General features: G+C 38.1%; 1 pseudogene; it reads right to left on the reverse strand.

Annotated features, from left to right (window-relative positions):
• Positions 1–1,535: 1,535 nt before the first annotated feature.
• LOC125410664 (cytochrome c oxidase subunit 5B, mitochondrial pseudogene) lies at positions 1,536–2,003 on the reverse strand (annotated as a pseudogene).
• Positions 2,004–18,403: the final 16,400 nt, after the last annotated feature.

Below are 18,403 nucleotides of genomic sequence, written 5' to 3' on the forward strand. Positions count from 1 at the left end.
GAGTCCTAGGATTAAGGTGTGCACCATCCCACCTGATCCTCCACATTTATATATTGACAGATCGTCTCTCACTTGGCCTGGACCTCTGTTTCATCTCCACCAACAGGCCAAACACACCTGCTGAGGTTACAGACATGTACCGTGTTACCCAACTTCTTTGTGGGTTCTAGGGATCCAATCTCAGGCCCCTGTACTTAAGCAGCAGGCACTTTGCCCACTCTGAGCCATCTCTTTTACTTCCCTTTAAAGTTTTATTTTAAAAACTGTGCATTTTTCAAGATAAAAAGAAGGAATGTGACTGCTACTAGTTACTTCTTGCCAAGCAAAGGAACATTGCAAAGTACAGTAAACTGCTATAGAAGTGGCAGTTGGGTCATTTGTCAAGTAGCAGGAAATTAAGTGTGGGATGAACTTGGTTAATCTTTATAAACATACTAATCTAAATTCAAGATCTTCATGTAATCCTCAAAACTAAATAATTTGATGAATGAACCCAGATTTCTGTAACCCAAAAGATAGGATCTTTAATTAATACAATTCACCTGTGACTCGAAGAACTTGGATTTAGATTAGCATGTTTAGGGGAATTTCTTGTATATTAGAAATAACTATAACACATCCTCAGACATGGTCAGGAAGTGTTCTGAAATCATAGGAGATGACAGAGCCATGTCCTTTACTAAATGTAAGGGAATTTCAGTGAGACAAGATGTGAAGATGCACAATAGTGATACTGATGATCACGGCTTTGTATAATTGCATTAGCACCTTCAAAAAATTTTAAAAGGTGCCAGGCATGGTGGTTGCACATGACTTTAATCCCAGCACTATGATGGCATAGGTGGGTGGATCCCAATTATTTCATGGCCAGCCTGGTCTACAGAGCAAGGACAATTGGGTTGATTTATCAGAGAAACCCTGTCTTGAAAAATCAAAAAAAAAGTTAAGATAAAAATATAATAAATCATTATAAAATAAAGATACAAAAATATTTGGGGGCCTGAGACAATTCAGCAGTAAATAGCACACAGAAGGAAGCTCACAAGTGCACTGCTGTGATTGCATTAGGCGCTGACACCCTAATGTTTTGTTTTTGTTTTTGTTTTTGTTTTCTGAGACAAGATTTCTCTCTGTAACAGTTCTGGCTGTCCAGAACTTGGTTCATAGACCAGGCTGGCCTTGAACTCACAGAGATCCACCTGCCTCTGCCTCCTGCATATTGAGATCGAAGGAGTATGCCATCACCACTCAGCTCTGATGCCCTAAATTTTATTCTCTTAAAAAAATTTTAGTATCATTATCTAAAGTTTTAATTTTTAGATAGAAAATCTGATATCCTATAAAGCTATCTCTACACATTTTATGCAAAAATTCTTATTTTATTGTTATTGCTTTATATTAGTGAAAACTAATGTAACATATAAGCAGATTAATCCCTTTGTCTTTTACCTCCTAGCTGAACAAAAATATATAACGTAGCCTTTTCGTTAGAAAAGAATGATTTTCCGCATTTTATTTTTTTTTTTATGGGAGAAGCCAATACAATGGCTAGTTTATTGGAGGGAAGTTTTCCATCACATTCTGAAAAGTTAACGCAGGGCTCAGTGGGCCAGTTGGTGGGGCACCAGCTTATAATGGGTTCCACAGCTTGGGCACCGCTGAGTCTCGCCTTTGTGCAGTCAAAACGAGATGACGGTACAGTTGTCCTCTTCACAGATGCAGCCCACTATTCGCTTGTTGGTGATGGACGGGACTAAATTAGGATCTTCCTTGGTGCCCGAAGCTGCCTTCGGAGGTAGCATATTATATGGATCCAGTCCCTTCTCTATGGCTATCATGATCTCCCTCTCCAGCCCTGTGGCCTGCTCCTCATCAGTAGGAACACCACCTCCAGAAGCCATGGAGTGCGTTGCAACCGCGCCGTGGGGCCCGCGGGCCCTCAGGGACTGAGCAGCCAGAGCGCTCACTCCGTGAAGTAACCTTGAAGCCATCTTGCTGGAGACAAGTAGCGATTTTCCGCATTTTAATAAGAATGACATAAAGCTCTGTCTTAAGTAAGATGATCAGGGTAATAATGAAATCATCTTTGGAGGAAATTTAATAACCGTATTTTTATCTAAATAAATCCTCCAGGATGAAGCGGAGAATTCATAGCTTTTCTCAGATGGCTGTTTAAACAGCTATGTGTTGAATTCATGTGTGTAGCTTACCAACAACATTCCCTTACTGAAAACATCAGTATTTCACAGGTCCCAAAAGAGCATGGAAGTCTCAAACTTTGGTCTCTTCATCAGCTGGCTTCTCTTAGATCCACCGAGGCTTTATTAATCATCATTTGTCTCTAGCTTCATCCATTTTCTTTAGACCATCTATTTATCCCTCACTCAAATCTGTTTTGGTATCATGGAAGGCTTTTCTTTCTCTTTGCACTCTTTTTCAACCTTACTCAAATAATTCCACAGTGTGTTCTCTGTTTTCTTTCTATAGTAAGATAACAACTGTACTCATCCTGACTTTATTTTGTTTTGTTTTTATACTGGTTCTCTCCATTATGTATTCCTAACTGCCCTAGAACTCTCCAGGTAGGCCAGGCTGGCCTGGAATCACAGAGATCCGCTTGCCTTCTGTCTCCTGAGTGCTGAGATTAAAGGCGTGTGCCACCCAAACCCACTTAAATATTTCTGAGCACCTTCCACAGAGGTCTTTAAATGAGATTATATTATAGACTATCCTTTCCCTTACATTAGTTGGGAAGGTGTCTTTGTGTAGGTTTATGTACCATATGAGCACCTGGTACCCACGGAGACCAAAATAGGATGTTCGATCCCCTGAAACTGAAGTTAGAGATGATGGTGAGCTGTCATGTCTGTGCTTGGAATCAAACCTGGGTCTTCTGAAAGAGCAACTAGTATTCTTGACCACTGAACTACCTCTCTAGTCCCCGTATTTAGAATCTTTACCAGATGTTCAGATGACTTCTTGGTAAAATATATCTCATTTTCAGTGGGAGTTTCATAAAGTTTCAGTAAAGTAATGGAGTTTTTTTTTCACAAATTTATCTAACAGATTCCATTCGTAATTACTGCCTCTGCCTCCTGAGTGCTGGGATTAAAGGTGTGCACCACTATGCCCAGCTTACTATTGTGCCTTTATTTCTGCCTTTATTTCTGTCACAGTCTGGCATATTTTAAAAATCTATACTGATGTTTCCAATGAGAGCATCAAATACATTTTCCTAGTAGAACTTTCTAGTAGTTTTATCTCTTCTGGTTTTTCAAACACATACAAACTGAAAACTCAGTTCTCAGGCAAATACACCAAAAAAGATCTTTGGATTGGGATGTGTCTAGACAGTAAGTAAGCTGCTTTCATTCCTACTAGAACCACAGTTTAGCCAAACCACTATCCTGCCTAAAGCTACTCTGTGAGCTGCCATGAGAAAGGGGTAAAAGCAGGAATTTCTAGATCTTGGCTGTTTTAGGTAATGTTTCAATAAAAAATAGAGCACAGATTGCTCTCTGATGTTCTCATTTCAATTTCTTCGGGTATACACCCAGAACAGGGACTGCTGGACTATGCAGCAGTCCTTTAAAAATAACTATTTAAAAGAACGCATTGATGTAGTATACAAGGATGTCTTTTGCTCCACATCCTTGGCAACATGTATTATCTGCTGCCTTTTTCTGGTATTTTATAGTAGTCATTGTGATGGAAGTGAGTGATATTTCCTTGAAGTTCTTATTTGTATTCCCTGATAATTAATGATGTGGAATGATGTACATATTCTTGCCACTTTGTCCAGAAATGTGTGTGTGTGCACACATATGCAAACATATATCCACATATATGTTTGAGAGGAGTAGAGGAGGTGTGTTTGGTATTGAGTTGCATGAGTTATTTATATATTTAGTATATCCACCACTTAAAAGATACATATTCAAAAATTTTTCACGCAATCTATAGGCCAGTCCTTTTTAAATCGTGTGTTTAGGTAGAAGCCTTTTAGTCTAATGCTTCCCCACTTATTTTTCTTCACTTTGGTTGCTGATGCTTTGAGGTCGTAGGCAAAACTCACTGCCAAAAACTATACCAAGATTTTCCCCTATTATATCTTACAGATTGAGGTCTTACCTTTAGGTTCTTAACCCATTTTGTGTTTATTTTCTGTGTGATGTAGAACAAGAGTCTAAATCTATTTTTTCACATGCATATATCTCATTTTTTTGCCACACTATTTATTCAAGATACAGTCTGGTCCCAGTGTGATTTCTTTATAATTGTGTCAAAGGTTAGTTGATCATATGCGCTTGCTTGTCTTTGTATCTGTGCTCTTCACTGTATTTATCTACATGTCTATTTCATAATAGTACTAAACTACTTTAATCACCACAGCTTTGTAATTCATTTTAACATTAGGATATATGATGTCCATAATTTGTTCTTTTTGTTAACAATTGTTTGACTGGGACTGGCTCAGCAGTTAAGAATACTGGTTGTTCTTCCAGAAGACCTAAGTTTGAGTCCCAGTACCAATGGGATGGCTCAAAGCCTTCTGTAGCTCCAGTTCCAGGAGATCTGAAACTCTCTCCTGGTCTCTGAGGGAACTGCATGGATATAGTGCATGGACAACACCTGTACACATAAAATAAGATTATTTTGATTGCTTTGACTAACTAGGGTCTTCTATAATTCTATTTTAATTTCAGAATTAGTTTTTATATTTCTATGCAAAAGGATGCTGTATTTTTACAGATATAACATAAACCCCACATATAATCTTGAATATTCTGGACTTTTTAACATGCAGGTCTGTGATCATACAATACCTGTCCACTTATTTGTCTTCTATATTTACCCATGCTTTACAGTTTTCATAGCACAGATCCCTCTATTCCTTGATTAAATATATTCCTAAGTATTTTATTTTTATGATTAGCTTTACTGGTATTAGACAAAAAGATGCATCTAAGAAAATGAAAAGAGAAATAATTTTGACTCTGACTTTAAAAAGTCAGCAAATCTCTCTGTCACAAGTAACACACCTTAGATGTAGGATTTAGGCACTATTTTTAGCTAGGCCTGATTTATAGCTATTATAATAAGAATAATGAAAATTATTAACTTGAGGACGCATAGAACAGTACAAGGTCAATGTACCAAACTTGGAAAAGCCTAGTATCCTTGGCAAATCAGATATGGGACTTAGGGGATTGCATAATAACTCAGTAAGCAGAAGCACTAGTAATTATAATTGGTTCCTTCCAATTTCTTTTCCTTGGAAAGAAAGCATAAATCTTCTTGACTGATGGAAAATCCATGGCTTTTCTAATCATACTTTGGAGGATCTGGAAGAGGAATTCCTAAAGTACTCTGGGAATTGGGTTGACCCCAGAAAAGGCTGCCCTAAGGAATTACTTTAGATGGTAAATGAAGATTTTTCTAGTCCAAAGAGCAAATGTGGTTGGAAGATGCATCAATAATGTTAGCATGACATCTAGTATGTGTTTGCACATACTTATAAGAGCTTTATACACAAGAAAACAGTATTATTACTCTCTATTTTCAAAGCACTGAGAGGTCTTGTAGCTTGCTAAAGGGTTTAGGCTTGGTAAACAGTTTTGTTACATGGGTAATCTGGCTCCCAAGTCTATGCTTCTAACTAGTATATGTGTTATCTACGTATTAAACCAAGAAGTTAGATGAATAAATTAAAAAGAATCTGAAAAACCATTTGCTGATAATCTACTTTGAAGTATCACTTCAAGAATTTATCTCTCCTCATGGTATTTACAAAGCAAAATTATAAAAATGAACATAAATAATAAAATAAACCCAATAATGGAAAATTAGACACAGGGCCATATATTTAAGCAAATATGAAAAAGAAAATATAAGAACCCTTTATTATTATTATTTTTGGTTTTTTGAGATAGGGTTTCTCTGTGTAGTTTTGGAGCCTATCCTAGAACTTGCTCTGTAGACCAGCCTGGTCTTGAACTCACAAACATCTTCTTGCCTCTGCCTCCTGAGTGCTGGGATCAAAGGTGTGTGCCACTGCCACCCGGCACACCCTGTTTCTTATTTGTAGCATTTCTAGGATTGGGTTGGCACCCAGCACATGATAATCATTATTTAAATCTTCACCTACCTCTTTCTAAGGCTCAACTCTTTAAACACCTTGATCTTTTCATATGCCCTACCTTGCTGGCTCAGTATTTTGACATTCTTGCTTAAAGTCCCCCAAAGCTCTTCACTAGTAATTTGAATGCACATTTCAAAGACTGGTTAGTTATCCCCATAACAGTCACACCACTATTGAATCAGTAGGCACATCTTACATTGTAAATTGGTATTGGGGTTTGTGGGGTTTATAGCTATGTACAGTTGCTGATGTCTTTTTTCCCCACCAGCCTGTATAGTACCATTGGACGTTATGACCGTGAGCTAGTAAGGAAGAAGTCTCCATGTCAGTTCCAGTTAGAGCTCTCTATAGCTCACAACCAAAGTATATGGTGTCTTCAGCAGTAGGATCTCATCACCTAGCGCTGATGGGCAAACAGTAGGAATGGTAGGTTGCTTTTCTATTGCTGTCACAAAACATAACGATTGGGGCAACGTCTAAAACAAAAAGTTTCTTTGGGCTTCCAGTTTCAGGGGGAATAAGAGTCCATCATGGCAGATGGGCACGGCAGGAAGCAGCAGGAGCAGGAAGCTGAGAGGTGACATCCTTTTACCACAGTCTTGAACTGTCCCGATTAGTTTTCTGTTGACTTGACACAAGGTAGAGTCATTCAGAAAGAGGAAACTTCAATTGAGGAAATGCCCCTATCATTTTGACCTTGTAGGCAAATCTGTGGGGTGTTTTCTTAATTGGTATTGATATGGGAGGGTCCCTCTTACTGTGGATGAAGTCACCACTGGGCAGTTGGTTGGAAATTGTATAGTAAAACAGGCTGAGCAGGCCGTTGGCAAGCAAGCCGGTGAGCAGAGTTCTTCCAAGGCTTCTGCTGCAGTTCCCACCTTGGATTCGCCTCATAATCGACTATAATTAATAAGTCAAATAAACTCTTTCCTCTCCACATTGCTTTTGATCATGGTGTTTATCACAGCAATAGAAGCCTAACTAGGACATGAAGAGAACTGGAAGCGAGGCAAAATAGAAACCTCTTTAAGCCTACTCCCAGTGATGCAATTCCTCTGGCAAGGCCATGCCTCCTAAACATCCCCAAGTAGTGAAGCCAGTTGGGTGCCAATAATCCAAATGCCAATGTCAGTGGCAGACATTTTTCATTCAAATCACTACAGATAGCAAGAGCCCTACTGTTTGGGGGCAGCTCTGGAGCCTCCCTGACTCATAAGCAAGTATCCCATGTCTGAAGCTTACATTTTTGTTTAAAAACTCATAACTTCTAGAGGCAGCACTGATTGGCCAAGTAAGATACTCTTTGAATTCTTGTTTTTTGGTTTTTTTTTAACTTACTGTGACTTCCAAAACAATGGGTTTTCATATGACTGTTTCATATGCCCTTTGTTTTCATTAATCCTCTCCTAGCCCCTCATCTCCCCCTTTCCCCATTCACCATTCCTTGCCTAAACTGTCCCACCCCTTGTAATCCTCTCTATTTTCACTACTTTTAAAATAAGCATCCAGGTAATGCTGATGAAGGCATCCTTGGATCACAGTTTGAAAAGCAATGTTCTAGAGGGAGTCAATTAACCTTCATTAGACTAGGACTGTAGTCCTCTTTAATTTAGGGAGGAAAATACTGCATTCACTCTGAGAACCCTAAGTATTTTTGTAAACACTTTTCATCCTTTAGTACTGATTTAATTTTGTTCATTAGACAAGACACCCAGATTATTTTGCTGTGAATTTTGTCTGTCTCGAGGCTTTAAATATCATCATAACATCTCCCTTGGTAAATGTCACAAAGATAGTTTTTCTTGGGATATAAGGCTTAATAAAGGGTAAAATAACACTTTATAAAGACATGATGCTTCTAAGCTAGTGGATGAAATAAACTATGGATGAAATTTGAGCATAGATAGATCTAATAGATATTTTCTAATGTAAAACACAGGCAAAGTAGCATTGTCACTGTCTCGCATTAATGCTGCATCTGTGGAAAAGAGTTTTACTATAGAATTATGACGTGACTGCGGCAATGCTGCATGTTGCTAAAGCTCGACTTAGCCCATTTTAGAATAAGGAGTGTCTCCTAACTTAATCAGCCTGAGCATTTGTCATTTTCAACACTTTCTTTCTTGACTGATTGCCCATTCTGCCGCTTCCTTGGTTGTTATGGGGCCATTTAACAGAGGAAAATAGCATTAGCCTGCAAAACAAATTACTTCTTGAAAAGGTCAAAGTAACAGGATTTTTGTTCTATTTCAAAAGAAAGAGATGTAAATTCGAAACTGTGTAGCCCTCAATCCCACCTCTACAACGCAAACATGGTTATTGTAATAGCTAGTCTTTGGTGCTCATCAAAGCCCATTAAAACACATCAGACTGTACTTATTCTGTCAAATCCTTTTCAGTCTATAAATTATTCTTCCGGGCTTTCAGAGAGGTGCAGTAATTCCCCAAGGCTTCTCTGAGGTGAGTAAGAGCATCACAGCAGTCATTTACTAATTGACCCTGTAGCCTAAATGCTTTAATGCACTTTGCAACAGAGGAGTTAGCCTACTGTTCATCCACTGCTACACGCCTTCAAAATGGAGTCCATTATGGCAACAGTATCCATTGCAGGTCTCAGGCCTATAAGACTCTATTATATTTTAAATATCCTAATTATCACAATGAAATCATTTTAGGAATAAGATTCACATCTAGTTGTCAGTGCATGCTCTCACCCACATTAGCATGAAAGAACAGTTCAAATAATGAAACAATAACAAATTGGATTTTCTCAACTGCTAATATTTCATCCTAGTGAAATAGCCCATGGGAATAAATCATCAGATTAGTTTAACCATTCAAATAACTTGGAGTGACAGAGCAAGTTAGAGCCTAGCCTGTATCTCTTAGAGGACACACTGGAAATCTGCTGCAGAGTTGAGCCTTGCTGGTGTGATACAAGTAGAATAACATACAATTGTTATGGACACCATCATTGGAAGCAAGGCCAGGAATGCTGGTAAGAGTTCCTTAAGCCTTTATATAAAAACACTGTGCTGATAATTGGATAACAGCACATATATTGGGTATGTTATTCCTATGGAGACTTTGTAAAAAAAATATCCATTTTAAACACAAGCTGAAAAAGAAAGGAAAGCTTGGAAGGTATTTATTCTTAACCTCACAGAGTTCCCATGTCTGCAAATGTCGGTTCTCTCAACTTCTTTTTAGAAGCTCTGCTTCCAGGGCAGCACTTTTCCTCCACTGCCATCTTAAGTAGATGTCACTCATTTTGCATTTATGTATTTATACCTTCACATTGTTCCTGAAAGGAGTTAAAGCAGGACAGGTATTATTACTCATGTCGAAGTTTTTCAGCCACCTACTTCAGAAAGGATCTGAAAAGGAACTGGAGAAATGGCTCAGCAGTTAAGAGCACTGGCTGCTCTTGCGAAGGACCCAGGTTCAGTCCCCTGCACCCACATGATGGTTCACAGTCATCCATAAGTGAAGTTCCACAAGATCCAATGTCTTCTTCTGATATCTCTGGGTACCACACACATACGGTGCACATATATACATGAATGTAAAACACTAATGCACATAAAATATGTATAAATAAAATCTGAAAAAAAAATCTTTTTAGTAAAGAAAGAACCTGAGGGGACAAATATTTTCATAATCCATAGGATGTTTTCTTCTCTCTTGCCTTTTACTTTCTTATCAAGGAGCTATAAAGCACCCTTTAAAGAATTAAGCAAGTCTTTTCTCCTTCCAGTTTTGTCATGCCTTTCTCCGACCTTCCTGGATTTTCAAACTCATTCAGGTCTGTTTAGTTTGGATATAGTGTATCTCTTCAAAGGTATAATCTACCCAGAACTTCTAGCAACGCACTTAATATCACCAAAGGAAGACTCCATTCTCTCATTTTCACAAGCCCTTGTGTTTTCTCCTTTGTGGACTGCCCTCTCTAAACACCGAGTTTGTCTTTGTGTGTATATCCTCTATAGTGAAGCTGCTCACACAAAATAAACTGGCAAGTGTAAAATGAAATGCATTGCAATCAATCATAAAGATGATCAAATATACCATATCAGCCACAGCATGGTTGAACTGTTTGCATCCCTTAAACATGGTATTAATGCTAAGAGGTTTCAGGAGATTACTAACAGCATCCATTTGCATGTTATTTTGCAAATCATAAGCCACTCCATAGGCTAGGTCTGCATTTTAGCCATGAAGGACTAAGCTTAAAAGATGCAAATTGATTTGGCAAATATCACAACACTTATAAATGTCAGAATAGGCATTTCTACCTGGTATTTGGTAATCTGTGAATACACAGATTAGATCATCAGAGACTAAAGTCCATAAGAACAGGGTAAGCATAGTGTCATTGCAAATGTTCAACAAATATTAACTGTATGTGTCTGAGCTCATTTTGAAGCTACTTAGCACAATAAAAATAAAAAAGAGTCCATGAAGTCATAATTTCCTGTTAACAGGTTCAGACACTGTTTATAAAATAAAGATTCTTTGTGTAGCCCTGGCCAGTCTGGAACTAGCTCTGTAGAGCAGGGTGGCCTCAGACTCACAGAGATCCACCACCTGAGTGCTGGGATTAAAGGTGTGAGGCACTCCCACCTGGCTGATATTGCTTTTTTTTTTAAGTAAGAGATTAAAGATATACATAAACAGGGCTACACAGGAAAGCCTATCTTGAAAAACCAAAACAAAAACCAAAATCAAACAAACCCAACCAAACAAGAAGTATGCCATCAGTTAATGTTCATCCAATTTAGATCACTTCTGTAGGACAGAGTGTAAAATACACCATATAGATTTGGCTTTCCCAGCTCCACATAAGCCATATGACCTTGCAACTAATCAGTTATATCTTCCATGACAAAGAATCTTTATTCTTATTTGGTGTCTATAAATAACCCAAGACATAGACCAGATATGGAAAATGACACTTAGAGTAGCTCTCCCATCAAAGATCATGTGTGTGTGTGTGTGTGTGTGTGTGTGTGTGTGTGTGTGTGTGTGTGCATACTATCCATAAATTCTCACTAATAAGAATAACACATGACTGTTAATGAAATAAAATATTTAATACTCATATCACCCCTACTTAAAAATATTTTGTTTTATATGTATGGGTAGGTTTTTTTTTTGCCAATAAGTAAGCCTGTGCACCACTTATGTGCCTGTTGCCTGTGTAGGCCAGGAGAAGATGTCTGATCTCCCGGAACTAGTTATAGACTGTTGTGAGCTGCCATGTGGGTGCCGGGAATCTAATCTCTAGAAGATCAGACAGTGCTTGTAACCATTGAGCCTTTTCTCCATTTCCCACCCCTCCTATTTTACTGAAAACGTGATTCAAACCACACAGCTGCTACAACACAGTGAAAGTTAAGCCTGTAGCCATTCATTAGCTTACACAATCTCACAAGCTCCTGCTTCATAGCATCCCTTTGTTGCTAATGGAGGGCTCCGTTTTCCCTCTTTTTGGGGGGTGGGACCTTTTGGATATAAGTTATTTGAGTAAGCACAAGATCCATACAAAGGAAATGGGGATGCAGGAACATAAGAAAGGAAGGCATAGCGATAGAAGTAATGCCTAGAGAGACACAATTGCCGGCACAGGGTCATGACAAGGAATGTGGGATGCTACTGGAGGCTTGGAAATCCAAGTCACAGATTTCCCCCGCCACACTCCAAAAGGAACTTAAGTAATAGCATTGTCACCATCTGGACTTTATCCCACTGAGACATCTGTCACTTTTGTCATATTCAGAACTGGAAGGGAAGATGTCTACATTGTTTTAAGCTGGTACATACATAGTAAATTGTTATGGCAGAAATGGGAAACTAAAACAGTACTGTTTGTTATTCTGTTTGGACTTTTACTTCCTTGTATCAGGGCTTGTTATATTTTTAAGTGAGTTTAGGCCCTGGAATTAAATATAAGGACATAGCATTCAGATATATTTTGCAATGAATAAAATCATTTCTATTTATTAGTATTCTCTATAAGACTTCAGTCAAAGCCGGGCAGTGGTGGCATATGCCTTTAATAAGCCCAGCACTCGGGAAGCAGAAGCAGGCAGATCTCTGTGAGTTTGAGGCCAGCCTGGTCTACAAGAGCGAGTTCCAGGACAGACTTCAAAGCTACAGAGAAACCCTGTCTCGAAAAACAAACAAACAAACAAAAAGACTTCAGTCAAACCATAATTACTTAAAGAAGGAAATGGCATATTCATTTCATGTGTAGAAAAACACAGTCCAGAAATGTAATTGTTGTTCTTTCCTGTTGTATTCAAAGGCTATGGGCATGAATTTGTTAAAAATGAAGCAGTAAATCTTGCTTGTAGGGACTCTCATCTTAATCACAGGAAAAGAAGTTAAAGATCCACCATGAAGTGTGGGAATGCCTTTATATAAAGCACAGGGGATATGAGATGAGGACTTGCCTCTGGCATCTTTTAAAAAAGATCCATGTCTGCGTCTGAGCTGTTGAGGATGGTTTAGAAATGCAGTCACATTTGCCTTAACTTTTCTTTACAATAGCCAATCAGCTCCCACTAGAGACTTCCTCCTAGTGGCCCTACTCTGCTTACAGACCCTAATTACCAACTGACTCCTGCTTTATCGATTTACAAAGCATGAAATATCCCATGACAACTTGTATTGACTATATCTTGTAGGTAGCCATAGCCAATTGAAACAACTCATTCCCTTCATATATTGCTTCATCATATTCATCCTTTTCAACTCTGGCTATATGCCAGCCTCATTGTTCCCAGCATCAACTCTCTGTTGAGCGAGTCCTTTTCTGTATCCCTAGATTGGACAATCAGGAATAATTTATTTGTTTTTTATCAGCACTCGTTTTATTGGCATATTCATACACAGTAATAGGTTTCATTAAGAACTAAATATGGCTAGATGTGGTAGCTAGTATTTATAATCCCATCTTTGAGGAGGCCGAGTCAGTGAAATCAGCATGGGACATTACTGAGTTTAAGACCAGATTGGGATGCATAGTAAAATCCTGTCTCAAATCAAACACTCAAAAGGCCTAGCTGCATACGAGTTTAGGTTTTGTTGTTAGACAGATTCAAATTCCAGTTCTTCGAATCAACTGCAGAAGTCTTCAACAAATTAATTTCCCAAAGCCTCATAGTATAGTTGTAAAAACTGATAGCACAGAATAGCTTACATATAATTATTCTAAAGAAATTTTTGCTGTTCCTGTGAATAAAGAAAAAATACATTCCCCAAGCTACCTCCAAGGGATGTTATAAACCAAGTCAAATTGAAGGGTTTCTCTTCCACTAGACACATAGAGAAATAAAAAAAAAGTACAAAATTTACTTTGGAAAGAATTTTGATTATGCTTATGACAAAAGGCTAGACATAACCTTCTGTTATTTCTTAAATATAGACTAAAATACAGGCTAGAATAAAAAAGATAAAAGCACAAAATGACTTGTCATATAGGAGGTGGCAGATAATATAGATTGGCCACCCTTCTTCTAGAAGGACACAGTAAGACAAACATAGCAAGCCTGAAGGTAAGTCCTAATAATTCTGGCTGAATAAGAATACATGCATGAAATGCATAAGGTGAAGCTCAGAAGTCAGGCAAAGAATGGCTACAGAAGTCAGTAAGTTAGACCATTTGAGAGCTCATATCTAGTTGAAAAACATTCTAATTCTCACTAGATAGCAGTTACCAGGAGCTATATTCACTAAAGGGACAGATGGCACATACACACATGTGTGCACACACACATACACACACCAAGAAGAATATCTTTAATGAGTGTATTTGTAGATTGAACAAGGCTAAGGATATGCTTCCAGATACATACATAAAAACATTCAAAACGCAAAAGCAAAGAAAATTCTGGACTCCATGGGCACTGCATGCATGTGGCACACAGACAGGCAGAACGCTAATACACACGAAACACAAATAGATTTTTTTTCAAAGAAGAAAACAAATTCTGCTCAGGCTATTGGGAAAAGGAACACTTAAATATTGCTGGTGTGACTTGACATCACTAAAATGCTAGTCAAAGCATGAAATCTGTAATTTTTGTATGGTCCAGCTAGACTGCTTCTGGGCATATACCCCAAGGAATCAAAGTCAGCAGACCACAGAGGTACCCATGCACTCTAATGTTTAGTGAGGTCTTATTCACAATACATAAGTTCTGGCATCATTAGTGGTACCCAACAATATATGGCTAATTAAAGTGCAGTATATACAAAATGGAGTATTCAGCTGTCAAGAAGAGTGGTGGGAATATAAATCAGCAGTATAGCACTTGTTTGATGTATGTAAGGCTCTACTGTTCAGTTCCCAACATTGAAAAAAAACAACAACAATAAACAAAACAATATCTTAAATATCACGATAGATCCTTCATCCAGCAACTGATGGAAAAAGAGGCAGAGACTTGCAGTGGAGAACTGGGCTGAGCTCCCAAAGTCCAGATGAAGAGTGAGAGGAATGAGAATATGAGCCAAGAGGTCAAGACCGTGATGGGCACACCCACTGAAACAGTTTTCCTGAGCTAATGGGAGCTCACCAACACCCGCCGGACTGGGAAGGAAAAAGCATGGGACCAAACTAGTCCCTCTGAATGTGGTTGACAGTTGTATGGCTGGGGCAGACTGAGGGGCCACTGGGCACCAGGATTTATCCCTACTGCTTGTACTGGCTTTTTGAGGAACCTATTCTCTTTGGATGGATATCTTGCTCAGCCTAGATATAGTAGGGAGGGCCTTGGACCTTCCCCAAAGCAATGAGCCTTACTGTCTCTGAGGAGTGGATGGGCAGTGGGGTAAGGGGGGAATGTGGAGGAAATAGGAGGAGGGGAGGGAGTGGGAACTGGGATTGGTATGTAAAATGAAAAATGATAGTTTGTTTTAGGCTGTTCACATTAGACAAAACAAGTTAGGTCCAGGAAAGCAAACACTGTACTCTTTTCTTATACAGGAAATACAGACTTTTAAAAGATATTTATTTTTTAAGTGTATGGCAATTTTGTCTGCATGTATGTCTGTGTGCCATGTGTGTGCAAGTGCCAACGGAGGCCAGAAGAAGGAGTTGTGATTTCCTTGGAACACGATTTACAGACAGTTGCTAACTCCTTTGTGAGTGGGAAGCATTTAGCATGGCTCTTTTGAAAGTGGTATCAATCAGCTCAGCTCCAGAATATACTTTTACAAAGACAATTTGAAAGAATGAGTAAGAGAAGAGAAAGAGGACACACAGGAAGAGATATGGGACAAGTGAGTGTAGTGGGGATCGACCAAGATAAAGTGTATGATAAACATGCCTGAGAGTGCCACAGTGGAATCCATTTTTATGTAATGAACATATACCAAAACCAAAATAGAATAATGACAGATGCTATCAAGAAGGAAAGAGAAAAGAAAATCTTAGAAATTTTCGGTAGGAATAAAAATGAGGCAGCCACTATAGAACTCATTGGGAGATTCCTAAAAACCAAGCATTAGAACTAAGCATTCATGCTTCTCCTTATGATCCAGCTATGTTCCTCTTATGTGCAGGGTGTCTACTTGTCATTGGCATACATTCATTATACAAAACAATGCAGAGCTGAAGGAATCAACATTATGACACTCCAGAGAACCCTGTATACCCACGTTCAGTGCAGCTCTGTTCACAATAGGTGGGACAAGGATTCAGCCCCAATATCAAATAGTGGCTGAAAAACTAAGGAAAATGTGAAATTTGATACAATGTTAAAGACAGGAAAAATACTGTTATTTGCAGGAAACTGGCTAAAACTGGAGATCAGACTCAGAAAGATAAGGCTACATGTTTCCTCTCATGTAGAATCTGAAAAATATTAGATGAAAACAGAAAATAGGGAGGGACAAGTATGAGGAATTAATGTGGGTAATAAGTAAATACAGTCAGATTATTATATATATTATGAAAATGTCATAATGAAACCTATTACTTTGTGTAATCAATGTGTGTTCATAACTACAAAAGAATTCCTATAATCAACATGTGGAAAATAAATGGATGAAAAATGTATATTATATTAATAGCAATGTAAAGAAAGTAGCAGAAACAGTATTGATTTTAGAATGAATTTAAATTTTATTTATTTTTAAGAGTATGGTTATCTTGTCTGTGTATATATATGTACATACATATATATATGTCTATGCACCAATTGTGTAACTGATACCAAGAGAGGACAGGAGAAGGTATAAAATCCCTTGAGACTAGAGTTACAGAAGATTGTGAGCTGCCATGTGGGTTCTGGAAATCAAACCCAGGTCCTCTGCGAGAGCAACAGTGCTTTTAACTGCTGAGCCATCTCTCCAGCCCACAGAATGACAAGGAGAGTTATTAAGAGGCAAATGAAAAGATATATAGAAAATACCATTATACACTGATTGCAATGAAATACAGAATACTAAAAACACAAAGGCTGATAAGGATGGGGAGTGCCAGAACGCTCATTCATTATTGATGGAAATGCAAACTGGAAAAACACTAGAAGAGAGATTAGCAGTCTTAAAGATACAATCTATAAATCATGCTTCTTGGTGTTTACATAAAGGGAGCTGAAAACACACATCTGTAAAAGCTGTGTGTGTACATGTGTATAGAAGTTGATAGTAGTTTAATTCATACCTGCCCAAACAAGGAAGCAATGACGATATCATTAAATTCTATGATTGGATAAACTGTATCATATGCAGAGAACAGAATATTAACCAATGACAAAGCAATCAATTCATGAAAAAAACAGAGATTTTTAAATAGCATATTACTAAGTGAAGAAATAGCAGGCTGCATGAGTCTGTATTGTATGATCCTTAGAATTTGATGTTCTGGAAATGGCAAAACACTTGAGACAATTTGAATGCAGGGGTTTTGTGTGAATGGTAGCAAAACTATTTATTGTTAATATCCTGATGGATAATGTCATTATACACCTGTTTTGTAGAATGTAAAACACCTTTTGAGTAGCCTTAGTATATAAATGTAGGTTAATCAATTTTTATAAACACAAAACCCTGGCAGGAGATGCTGCTAATGGAGAGAGCATGCAGGTATGGAGACAAGGGGAATATTGAAAATTTCAGTGCCTCCTCTTAAACTCTGTTGTGTAACAACTAAAACTTTGTCAAAACGTTAAGTTAGAAAATAGACAAGAGTTGCTGGTCAGTGGTGGTGCACACCTTTAATCCCAGCACTGGGGAGGCAGAGGTAGGCAGATCTCTGTGAGTTCGAGGCCAGCCTGGTCTACAAGAGCCAGTTCTAGGACAGGCTCCAAAGCTACAGAGAAACCCTGTCTTGAAAATCAAAACAAAACAATGAAAAAAGAGTGGATGCTAACATACAGTAAAAGCATAATTAGAGGTGATCAAGAAACAGTTCTTCCCAATAAATAAAAGTTACATGATGTGGACCCATTCTTCAAATGACACTAGTGAAAACTGACACAAAATAAATATAATACATAAATAATGTCATTTTTAAAAATTAAAATTGCAATTAAAAACTTGGCAGTGGTAATGCACACACACCTTTAATCTCAGAACTTGGGAGGCAGAGTAGGTGGATCTCTGAGTTCAAGGCCATTAAAGGCGGGGGGGGGGGATGTTGGGGGAAGACTTTTGCACATAGAAAACCTCAATACCATGTGACTTCACTGGCGAATTATATGAAATATTTATGAAATAAACAACATCAATATTATCCAAATATTATCAGAAAATAGAAGAAACTACAATCTTCAAATTATTCTGTGAGGGAAGCTTACACATCCTGTCTGAAAAATATATGCTAAGATATTTCAAAAAGGAAAGAGATTCACTAATATCTTTCAAAAGAACAGAATGATTTAACAAATACTTGTGAACAGAATCCAGTGTAATATAAAAGAACTTGTCACAATGATCTGAGGCTTATCCTAATAGTAGAAGGCCAGTTCACTAATTCACCATATGAAGAAGTAAAACTAAAAAAGATATATGACCATAGTAAAAGATACGAAAATAATTTAAACTACCATCTCACTAGAAAAGGAAATTCCCCAACAGTCAAGACGACTTGAAAATTCAGGCAAGGAAGCAGGTAGGTTAATTGCAGATCTTTACCTCTCCCCCCTCCCTTCCAACACCCCAGTTTCATCCTGAGCTCTGTGCAGGCTATCTTCTGTGGCCTCTCCTCACTCTCTGATCCTATTCCTAGGGGACTACATAGACCCTGGG

Source organism: Myodes glareolus, chromosome X (genome assembly GCF_982192425.1).
Source record: "Myodes glareolus chromosome X, mMyoGla1.1, whole genome shotgun sequence".
Lineage (NCBI taxonomy): Eukaryota > Metazoa > Chordata > Mammalia > Rodentia > Cricetidae > Myodes > Myodes glareolus.